The 11,746-nt window shown below is 42.1% G+C and overlaps 1 long non-coding RNA gene across 1 annotated transcript; it reads left to right on the forward strand.

The window, feature by feature from the left end:
* The first annotated feature begins 289 nt into the window (after positions 1-289).
* Positions 290-8,588, forward strand: LOC130206211 (uncharacterized). The gene is made up of 4 exons (XR_008834053.1): positions 290-532; positions 6,909-6,972; positions 7,696-7,776; positions 7,995-8,588. It is a non-coding gene; the product is annotated as an uncharacterized LOC130206211 (long non-coding RNA).
* Positions 8,589-11,746: the final 3,158 nt, after the last annotated feature.

The raw sequence follows: 11,746 nt of genomic DNA on the forward strand, positions 1-11,746 counted from the left end.
AATAATAAGATAATAATATATAATATAATATATTTCATTTAGCATCCATTTTGGCTTTACAGCTCATACAGATTACTGATGAATAATAATAGAATAATAATAATAACAATAATAATAACTCATATCAATTATATTTTAATAATATAATAATAATAATAACTCATATGAATCAATTATATAAAAAATATATAGGGGAAATAATTAATATGTCTCTCTGTATTGCTCAATCGCACGCACGCACGCACGTACGCACGTCAGTCAATGCCATGGAAACCGGACCGAGGTTATTTAAGGCCGCGGACGTTCTGATTCTGCCCTTTGCACTTTGGACTTTGACACGAGCGGACCTCACCTGTGAACCCTCCTGTGAACCCAAACCTGTGAAGGAAACTCTGAGACTTTTGCACTGCTTGAGTCTTTTTGTTGGAAACAACACTTGTCTTACAGAACTCCACGAGATCCGGACTACGAGAGACCGAGAGCCGAGGACGAGCCCCTGCTGAAGCGACCGGGCTGTGATTTGGACCATAAGGTAAGACCATTTCTACATTTAATTTAGCATTTTTATTATTAACGTATCCCCTTGAATCCATAAAAGTGTTCTCAGTTTAGAAATCAGTGAAACCTTTTGAGTTTTAACGTTTATAATGTTGACAGGACATTTTGGGAAAACATATTTTGTGAAAAGTGACTCAGTCGATGATTCGTCGTGTAAAATGAGATTTGAGCTACAGAATGTCTTGAAAATGTCGGGAGATGTGCGGAATGTGTTGACAATTAGTGCAAAGCCTCGAAACCCCTTTTATTTTAGTTTTAAGGCATCAAAACGTAGAAATGTAACTTTGAAATTCCCAAAAAAGATGGCGCCTGAAGCATTTTTATTGAATTCTCAAATATACTCTAAAATGCATAAACTCGGCACCATGGTAACCATCGGGAACGCGCGGGCCGCCTGACCTGAGCTGCGCGTGACCCGGAGCTGCTCTGTTGTGAGCGTTGAAACGGGCCTTATTGTACACACGTCTGCTCCCTTTACTTTATCATATTAAAGTGATTTATTTAACATTAAAATGTTCTGTGCTCGTTGTCGCGGTGCTTTGTTTAAGTCGATTTAGCTGAGCGATTAAATATCGCTCTTGTTCTGCCTGTTTTGTGATATACATGCCTAAAAGGTGCCTAATATTTCTAGACTGAAATAATATCGGCATTATAATTATTATAACTATGAGGATTTTTTAGTTGTCTATTTTGTGGTGCACTCAAAAAAACGATTCAAGCCCTTCTTAGAGGTGACACATTTAAATATTGTTTAATACATTTAAATAAATCAATTACAAAACGAAGATATTTATATTGAATGGGTGTAACACAAAATGTAGGAATACTTTCATTTATTAGATTTATTTAGGTTACACTCACAAAAACGATTCAAGCCCTTCTTAGAGGTGACACATTTAAATATTGTTTGATACATTTAAATAAATCAATTACAAAAATAGATATTTATATTTAATGGGTGTAACACAAAATGTATGAATACTTTCATTTATTAGATTTATTTAGGTTAGATGGTGTGCATATCAACTCAAAATAAATGTGTTTCATTGAGGACGACCCTTTGCGCATGCGCCAGCTGAGAATGAGTTGTTTACATGAAGACACGTTCAGGGCTGCACGGTGGTGAAGTGGCTCTCACTGTCGCCTCACAGCTACCCTAAACAGCTTCCCATTCATTCTCTATGGCGGTGTCTAAAATCGCCGATGTAATATATCTCTGGCCACTCGCAGCTCAGTGGCGCTGTTTTCAGAGTGAAGCTCCTCCCGCTCCTCCCCCTCCTCCGTCTCATTCAGTCTACTGTGAGAAGGACCGACTGCACATACGGAGCTCTCCACCGTTGCATCCAACAGTAAGTCGTTCTAACTTATTACAATGAACTAACATGTAATGATAATTAGTCTTGACAGTCTCTTGTTCGCACTGTAAAGTTGGTTGTGTTTTTTCAGTTTGGTTTCTCCGTGTATGTGACTTTCTTGCGCTGTTGAAACGGGAAGTTAACGCGACATCATTTAAATAAATAATGCTGTCGGAATGACCATATCAATACCGTGGATATGACGTTACATGACCATATCAATACTGTGGATATTACGTTACATACACGCTGTGAAGGAACGGTAAACTGTAAACAGGGAGTCACAGGTTTCTCTTTATTGTCTCCCGTAACTTCACTAAACGCGCACTTCTCCTCGTTTAACGTGACTGATGAAGCTTTACTTTAACATATCACGTATTACACTCAACTAATAAAGGTGTAATTCTAGATTAAACGACCAGCAGCATATTAAAACAGTAGTGAGTAATTGTAACTTTTACTTTTATTTATTTTTTAATGCAGGACCACCATGTGGTGGTATTAATATTTCTATTTTAGTGAAGTAGAAGTTCTGTATACTTTCTCCACCACTGTTAAAACAGAGAACAGCAGAATGTGATATGATACGGTGTTTATATAAAAGTATACTCATAGTCTGATGCAGATATTTTTGGGATGGTCACAAAGGGAATGGAGATCATTTCTTGATAAGACCCTTCACACTTCATTGTTACTTGAGTCACATGACTGTGGGGGGGGGAGTTCACCTCCATGTACTTTTCCACAAGATGTTCAGGGCACAGGAGATGGGGGGTAGCCTGCCTGCCTGCCTGCCACTGACATGTAAATAGTGTGCCTCAACAAAGGACTTAAGGTTCAGAAACTATATTGTTTGGAAACAATGCCTGTCTATAGCGTATTAATATACTTACTAATATACTCTACTCTTTTTCAAAACAGGAGGAGATGAGCAGACATGTGTTTTACCCTGGGAGAATGGCTGTTTCATTCCTTCCGCTGGCTTCTGGAGAATGACATTTGATACACCATCTACCTCATCAGGAACCAGCAAGAGAGGAAGCTGCAGGAGTGTTCATGGCAGGGCACAACAAGGACAGCCTCCTGTCCTTTCTCAACTATTCCCTCATGTTTGGAGGAATCCAGTCTCTCCTCAACTATGAGGAACACAAGCCAGTTGTGACAGCAGCATCGGAGGATGACCAGCTGGTGGGTTTTGGGACTCGTGCCTACAGCACCTGGCGAGAGGTCTGGGAGAGCAGGGAGGACGGCTATGCATCCTTCATCCTGAAGAAGAACTGCACTGCAGGCACAAAGATGCATAAGCTACAACTCTACCTCAAGAAGAAGCTGCAGCCACCCACTGTCTCCCCTCTGATGTCACACGCCTCACCTGTGATGTCACCGCCTCATGCTCCTGCTGAAGCCATTGGTGAGTCTGGTGTCTTGTCAGGGATCTACATGCAAGTCATACAAGCGCAAATGCAAGAAGATATTTCTTTCTTTCTTTCTAACTTGTTTGTTTGCATCACAGTGATGGATGAAGATGAAGAGCTGGAGAGGATGATGCTGAGCATCTCTCCTTCAAAGCAACATGTGCAGAGCTGTGAGTAAACATGTGCTCTCTTTTATTTATTTGTTTCCCCTCCCTGAAGATTCACAATCGTTTACAGTTCAGACGATTTGCTATTAATCCTGTATTCTATTCAGCATATTTGATATTGTTTTGTGTGTGTTTTATAGCTGTTTCTGCATCTTCATCCTCCTCATCTGCCAGACTGCAATGAAAGAGGTCTTTAACCCAGAGCACCGTGCCGCCGACCGACACAACTGGGACCATGAGTTCCTCTCCCACATGCAGCAGGACTCGTCTGGTGTCGGCCGTGTTCTGGTCCTGTTTGTCTTTTGTTCCGCCTGTTGTCCTCGTGACGATGAATGGACTCCGGTCCTGATGAGAATGCGTATCCGTCTTTGTTTTCTGATGTGCATGAAGAGAACCTGCTGTGATACTAACACCTGCTTGCATGTGTTTGCTGTGTGTTTGAAGTCAAGGTGCTTCCCCTGCCTAGGTGACATAGTGATGACTGGCTCCTGAATATTAACCCATTGCAACATGAACACATGTGTATGAATGAAATATACTCTGTACGTAATCATGTTACAAACAGTCTGATTGATTGGATTTGGCTGAACAAAGCAGGTGAAGTAAAGATACTTTCTGCCTTTACTAACAGCAGTTTTGTGTACTGTCAAAGTATAAATAACAAACAAAGGTTTTTCCGTTGCAGCAGCCAGGCGTTCACCTCCCAGCCGTCTTTGATCCTGCAGTGATGGCCCAGCTCAGCGCAGCCTCGAGCGGGTGTTGGGACAGATGAAGTATCCAGCATTTCATCTCTCGAGCACCGACACTGGAGAAAAGTTTGGCCTGCAGTACGTTGAGCCTGGTTGCCGCCCAGTTCCTGTGGACTGGGACAAGCACAGGACCAAGTCGGACTCTGCCCCGGCCCTGAATCCACCTCCTCAAAGCAGCGTGCCTACTGCCCAGTCATCCTCACTCTTCATGGCACCACAGAAGCTGTTCCAGTTTCCTCCACGCCCTCCTGTGGATTCTGCTGCTGTCAAACCAGACGTGACTCCCGGGCCTCCGACAGATCCAGGTAACATCAAACACAGGCATAGTAATGGACCAGACTTTAGTTAGTAGGAACTGAATTTTAATCATATTCATTTTCAGGAGGTTTCCCTTCTGTAGATCTGAATAACTTATTGTATCCTTTGTCTTTGTCTTATAGAAACATGTCGGCCGTCTCTGCCGCTGTCCTCGCCGACTGCCGCTCGCACTGGACCTGTGAAGACAGGGGAGAATGTTTGTGTTGGACCACAAGCGGTGGCGGCGGCCCCCATGAAGGCAACTATTGACAACCTGCTCAATAAACACCGTGGCATGAAGGACATGCTCAAGCTAGTGGACCAGGACTATGCTGCTCTAGTTCACAACTCTTGCAGACCCAAACAACATGCTCCACCCAACAACTAAACACCACATCTTACTATATGTTAAACACCTCTGCAAATTACTGAACACCAGCTCGTCTTTAAACACCAGCCCCGAAAGACTGCAAGAGCGGCAGGAACTCTGCACGCTCTGACAAGGCAGCGAGGGCGACCCGGGTGCCGGTTGTAACAATGCCTGTTGCAGTCGTGAACCCACCTCCACCTAGTCAGACCCTCACAAAAGCCTCTATTGAGCAAATTGTGCAAAATATTATTGAAAAGCAACAACAGCATCAGCAGCAACAACAACAACCAGTGGCTTCAAAGAAGCAGACAAAAACGTGCCTTTCCTGTGGTCAGCCAAAGTCCAGGTATGAGAATGATGGTTACTCCATCCACTTCTTCTACCAGCAGATACTTTTACTGCTCCACTAAAGTTTTAAAGCTTACGGTGCTGAGGGTCTGACAAACCCAAAATGCCATTTAATGACTTTGCAGGAACACAGTTCTTTCAGCAGGAACTGTCTGCCACAAACCAAAGGGTGGAGGAGAGGCCAGCAGAAGAGGAAGAGAACTGAATCCCAGCACAGAACCCCAGAACACTGGTCCAAGGTGTCGCTTTTGTGGGATGGGACTGAAGCAGGGCCCAAACAGCCCTCACATTCACCGGGTTCCTGGGGTAGCAGGAAGTACGTTTATTGTCCTGCCAAAGTATTTCCCTGTACAGAGACCAGGGCATGGAGAAGGAGATGACGTGGAGAGAGTTCAAGGCATCTGCCTTCTATGAGACGGGAAAAACAGATGGGCCGTTGACAAGAGCAAATAAGAGAGATGGGCAGTGTTTTGTCATGTATATCTTTTCTTATTTTAATAATTACATTCTTTTATGATATAAATTATATTTGTTTTACTATTTTTATTGTTTGTGTGACCTTGCACTATGGCCTGTGTGTTCAATATTTACTGTCCTTGTTGTGAATAAATATATTTCATGGACTAATGTCTACATGTGTCATTAATATGTGAATCATTTTAGTGAACAGTCAAGACATATTTAATTTAAGTAATTGCAATTCAAATGTTTATGAGAAAACTAATATGTTACATATAGGTTATAAATAAATAAGTCAAGTACTGATATAATCTGTCTGCCACTGGGATAAAGTGACACTCCAAAAATAGCAAAGTAGGGAACACTTTTCTTGATCAACAGCCCAACTGAGTCTCGAACCCGCGTCCAAATGTGGCTTTTCAGGACATTGGACAGCGTAGATAATACTGCAATTTCATTGGCTGTCAGTGAATTCCCACTATCCACGTCTTGCCACAGCGAGAGGGCCGTGGGTTCAATTCCCAGTCGGGGCGTTCTTTCTGTGTGGAGTTTGCATATTTTGTTAGTTAGTTAGTTAGTTTATATTTTGAGTTGGACAAACACAAATTAATTTAATTTAATGAATATCGTTATTTTATTTAAGATGTATTCGATACAAATGAGTTGGACTAACTTAATTACATTTTATTGCACTGATGTGCTAAATTTGAGTTGGCGTTGCATATAATTATTGGATGGAAAACCTGCCAACAATTTAATTGAGTTCATCCAATGAGTCATTTCTTTGAGTGAGCCCCCTCAGGACTTGGTGCCCTACGCACAGCGCGTAGTGCACGTTATGGGAGCGGCGGCGCTGTCTGTAGCCGTAGACCATAAAGTTCGCATGGACCTGTTTTTGGGGCCCTTAACTCAGAGCTATCGGTCTAAAACTTTCGGGTATTCATATTCAGATGCCCTTCTTTGAATTTTAAAAGGATCTAGATATTTAAGTTGTGGGCACGTAAGCAAGACGCGCGCATTGCCATGGTAACGACCTGGCCGAGGCTGCATAACCAGCCGAACGTTGAGCCTCGGCTCCTTTGCACTTTGACCTCAACCCGAGCTTGAACCCTCTGGTTGACCAGAGCTGTGAAGCTAACTCCTCGAGCTGTTGACCGCTAGCTGAAAGTTATCCTTGAATCTCGTTCTAGTGACTGACTTCCTCCCGAGAAGCCTGAGAATGGAGGACCACCTGTGCACGGGGCGACGCCAGAGGTAAGTTTTATAGTTATATTAGCATTTTTGTTATTGGTTCTTACCTTAAAACCATTTAAAACGTTCTCAGTTGAGAAACTAGTGAAACCTTTTGAGTTTATAGTTGAACAGTTCACAATGTCAAGGGGCCTGTTTGAAAAATACAGATGTGGTGGAGGTTTCTCTGTGTAAAATGATTATTTAAGGACCGGAATGTCTTAAAAGTCGCTGGATATCTGTGGTATGTTAACTATTAGTGTAGTGTATTTAAAATAATGTTATTTTATTTAGAGGGTATCAAATATGACAGATTTTACATTTAAATTTCTGAAGAAAATTAATTAATTAATTCTTAATTCTGAAATAGAATCATGCGTCAGCGTGACGTCATCACACCAGGTGTGTTAGAGGCGCATCTGATTGAGACAATGAGTTGGTTTGTTTTGACTGTTTGACTGAAACGTCACTTATTCAACAAACATCTGCTCCTTTTAATTAATACTATCCCATAAACTATTTATTTAACAATTAACCCTCCTGTCGCACAACTAAAGGTTTATAAAGGGGAAAGTGAGAAGATATGAAACATTGTTTAGTCTGGAAGGTGTGGCTCACAAGTCTAAACAGTTGCATATTGACCTGCTAACTGATTGGTTAGCAGCTGGAATCTGAATCTATTATTGCTCAATGTAATCCAGAACTATTTTATGTAATGAAGAATCCTGTTTCAATGTTTCCCTGCAGCTGTTGGCGACTTCGTTGGAGCTGCGCCGCCACCCCCCCCTCCCAGCCCCCCGGCGGCAGCCATCGGCATCGACTACGGAGGTAAGAAATCAGAGCAATGCACAATTAAAGGTTTACATAGGGGGAACGTGAGAAGATATGAAACATTGTTTAGTCTGGAAGGTGTGGCTCACGAGTCTAAACAGTTGCATAATGACCTGCTAACTGATTGATTAGCAGCTGGAATCTGAATCTATTATTGCTCAATGTAATCCAGAACTATTTTATGTAATGAAGAATCCTTCAATGTTTCCCTCCAGCTGGTGGCGACTACGATGGAGCTCCTGGCCTCCCTACGGCCATCAGGTTAGTGCAGGAAATTAACGCTGAACAAGATGAGTTTAACCATGTGCAGGTGGATTTGTTGCTCTTGGCCCGTTTCCCAGCAGATGAGCTCCGGCTCCAACCCGTACGAGCCCGACACCGCCGACGCGCCCGACACCGCCGACGCGCCCGACGCGCCCGCAGGTAAGTTATCAGGTTAGTGATACACTTGTCCCTTTAAACTTACACTACACTGTTTAAAGGACTGTTATTGGTTTGTATGTACACTTTATTGTATATTCTACTGTAAATGTAATATGTTACAATTCTTGCACTTTGTTGATTGTTGATTGTTTAATGTTATTCTCTAATGTTGCACCACCCGCCATGACACATTCCTTGTATGTGAAAATATAGTTTACAATAGACACACACATAATATATACAATAAAATTAAAAACCAGCTGTGGAACGTCCTGAAGCAGCTCCGGCCCGTCCCCCAGAAACCAGAAGAGTCCACCAGGAGCAGCAGGAAGAGGAGGAGCCCGACTGCCCGGCAGGACGGATAAAGTGTAACCAGCCTTCCCTCGCGCCTGGCGGGGGAAGGCTGGTTGGCACTTTATCAGTAACATGGTTATACTTACGAACATTAAGAAAAGTCTCCAAGTTTTTTATTTAGGTATCGATTGCTGTGATACAAGAAGAAACTTCCAGGATCTCCTTGACGACGACAAAGAAGATGACGAGGGAGGACCACATGAGAAGGATGAAGGACTACAGGACCAGAAGAAGATTGGCGGTTGCCTTTCTTTTAGTGGGCGGAGTAAGTAATCCCTCACTCAGACGACAGAAGTATCAGTAATACGATCCCATCACTGGAGGCCAGATCCAACCCAATAATGTAAAGGTTGTGGAGTTCAGTTCAAACGTATTCATGTCTGGTGTTTGTGTCTCACAGGGCAGGACTCCTCTGTCTCTCTCCCAGCTGGAGGTGGATGTCAACCAACCCGTCACCTTCAGCAGACCACGACACAAGTCAATCAGGACCCCCCCCCCCCCCCCCGCTCGTCCACCCAAACCCCCGACACCGCCCGCCCCGCCCACACAGGAAGCAGCTGTGAAGAAGACGGACGCTTCAGCCTGAACAAGACATAATTTTTTCATTTGTCACATGGAATCCTGTATGTTCATGTGAACTGTGTACAGTATGTAGATTGTTATCTCCTGATTTTAATGAATACATTTACCACAACATCAAAATGTCTTTTTATTCAAAACTACTAGGTCAGCAAACACTGTTATGATGTTCACATCGGGTTATAAATCAACTTTAATGGTTGAGACTTATGCACTACAATGTTATAGTTTTTATATTTACTTATTGTGTTGATTCTTAATAATTAATGTCAGTAATATATTGTTAGTTTATGCCAGTGCTAATTCTTCATCTTCATAACGGGTAAATGATTAGACCAAAAATTCTATTTTTGTTTTGTGTTTTGCCAAAAATAGCTTAAATGACCACAAAGATATTTTATCGTACAAAACATCCTACATGGCAAAACGTCAACATGTGTCATGTCAGTTGGCAACAATCAGAAACAAATACCAACATATATCTTCACTCTAAATAATCCAACTAAAGCAATGCCTCATTTATATTTACAAGAGTTTCATTGACAAAAATAGAAAATAGGAAAGTAACAGCAGTTTATGAAATGATGCTTTTATACCAAACTCCTAACTGGATGGAGAACATTGAAACAACCAAAGAACAGACGACATGGAGGAGGACGTCTCCACAGCCGCTGGACCTCAGCAGCATGAATGACGTCCTCTGGAGGCTGAGGACAGGAGACATGAGCCGGCACCTCGTCCAGCAGCTCCTGGAGAGTCTGGAAGCTCCTCGCCTCCCAGCAGCCGGACACAGGGCTCGGCCTTCTGGACTCGTTGAACGTGGCATGTCGGGTCCAACCTGTAGAAGGAATCAAACAGACTTTCATCGTCCCGTTCATCTTTGGGCCGACGGGCTTTCTGTAAGAACAACTCCCGTCTCACATCTAAAAAACAGAAAAAATAAACCGGAGCATGACGACCACAATAATGTGTATTTGACTTGAATACAGAAAGGGCACTTTTCTCATCCAGGGCAAAAGGGCAGGTGCTTGAGCACCACTAGGGCTCTACCTGTGCACGCCTGTGTAGAACCCTTGAAAGAAATGACGGGATACTCTTTGCAGCCTGTGATGAGGTTGTGGTAAAAGCTCATCACTGATCCCCCCATGGAGTCGAGGGTGTCTTCGCTCAGAGGACGGTTCCTCAGGTTGGTAAATACCAGCTGAAGGACGTCATCTGGCATAGGAAGAGCAGCTGGAAGGAAAGTCAAGAAAAGGAAAACATTAGTCACGCTAGTCAGGATGAATTGACTGAACTCATCGAAGTTCGGATTAACAAGTTAAAATAAGAAAACATCAATATTCACAGTTGGTCAGAGTGGAAAACCTTATTTTAGATCATTTATTTGGTTTGAGTCGAGCATGAATGATGTGAAAACTTTACCACACAATATGATATCAAACAGAATACAATCAAATTTATTACTTTTTACCACTAAATATACGGACAACAATATTAGAGCTCTCACTGACCCATTGAGATGGTGCAACACTGGTTTCAAATATTTGGGTATACAAATTGGCAAATCGGATGAACATATATTTAAATATAACTATCTATAATTATTGGAACAAACCTAACTTAATCTTCAAAGATGGATGGATCTCCCTCTGTCTCTCATAGGCAGAATCAATACTATTAAAATGAACGTTTTACCTAAGTTTATTTACCTATTTCAATGTCTCTCTGTAAATGTTCCAAAGAGTTTCTTCAAAGAGCTTCACAAAATTATAACCCTTTTATATGGCAAAGGAAAAAACCCAGGGTTAAACTCATCTCTCTGCAGGCTCCATATTCAAGGGGAGGGCTTAACCTACCACATTTTAGAAATTATTATCTTGCCTCTCAGTACCGACCAATCTGGATCTGGCTGCATGCAGAGAACAGTGAAGTTAGATGGGTCTCAATAGAACAACATGAGATGAAGTCTATGCCGTTAAAGGACGTTCCATTCATCGGTAAAACATTTTTCTTTGCCACACTCACAAATAATTCAATAATACTGAACACATTTGCTGCTTGGCAGGAATCTCACTCACTCCTGGATATAAATATTTCTTTTCTTCGAAGGGCACCGCTGTGGGGTAATCCCAACCTCTCACACCACATAGCTGAGTCAGTGTTGCGGGGATGGAGGGATAGAGGAATTAAAACAGCTGCTGATTTATACATTAATGATACATTTGCTAGCCTCCAACAACTAAATGATAAATTCAACCTTCCCAAGTTTCTTCAACTTCTTACAAATTAGAGACTGGGTTAAGGAGAAATCTAAAGAAATATTACCAGATATCCCAAAAGAAACTCCCCTTGGAACCCCATATGTAACAAATTATGCAGATCAACAAAAGGAATAATATCTTCAATATATGGTATCATCAACGGAAAGTCACCTGTTTATGATAAAACATCGACAAAAGGGAAATGGGAAACAGACCTAGGATGTGTCTACGAGGAGGCAGACTGGCATCACCTATTGGAACAGGCACAGACGGTATTAATCTCCACAAAACACAGACAAATTCAATTTAATATATTCCAGAGGACATACTACACCCCTTACAGGTTTCAT

This window comes from Pseudoliparis swirei, chromosome 16 (assembly GCF_029220125.1).
Source record: "Pseudoliparis swirei isolate HS2019 ecotype Mariana Trench chromosome 16, NWPU_hadal_v1, whole genome shotgun sequence".
Taxonomy (NCBI): domain Eukaryota; kingdom Metazoa; phylum Chordata; class Actinopteri; order Perciformes; family Liparidae; genus Pseudoliparis; species Pseudoliparis swirei.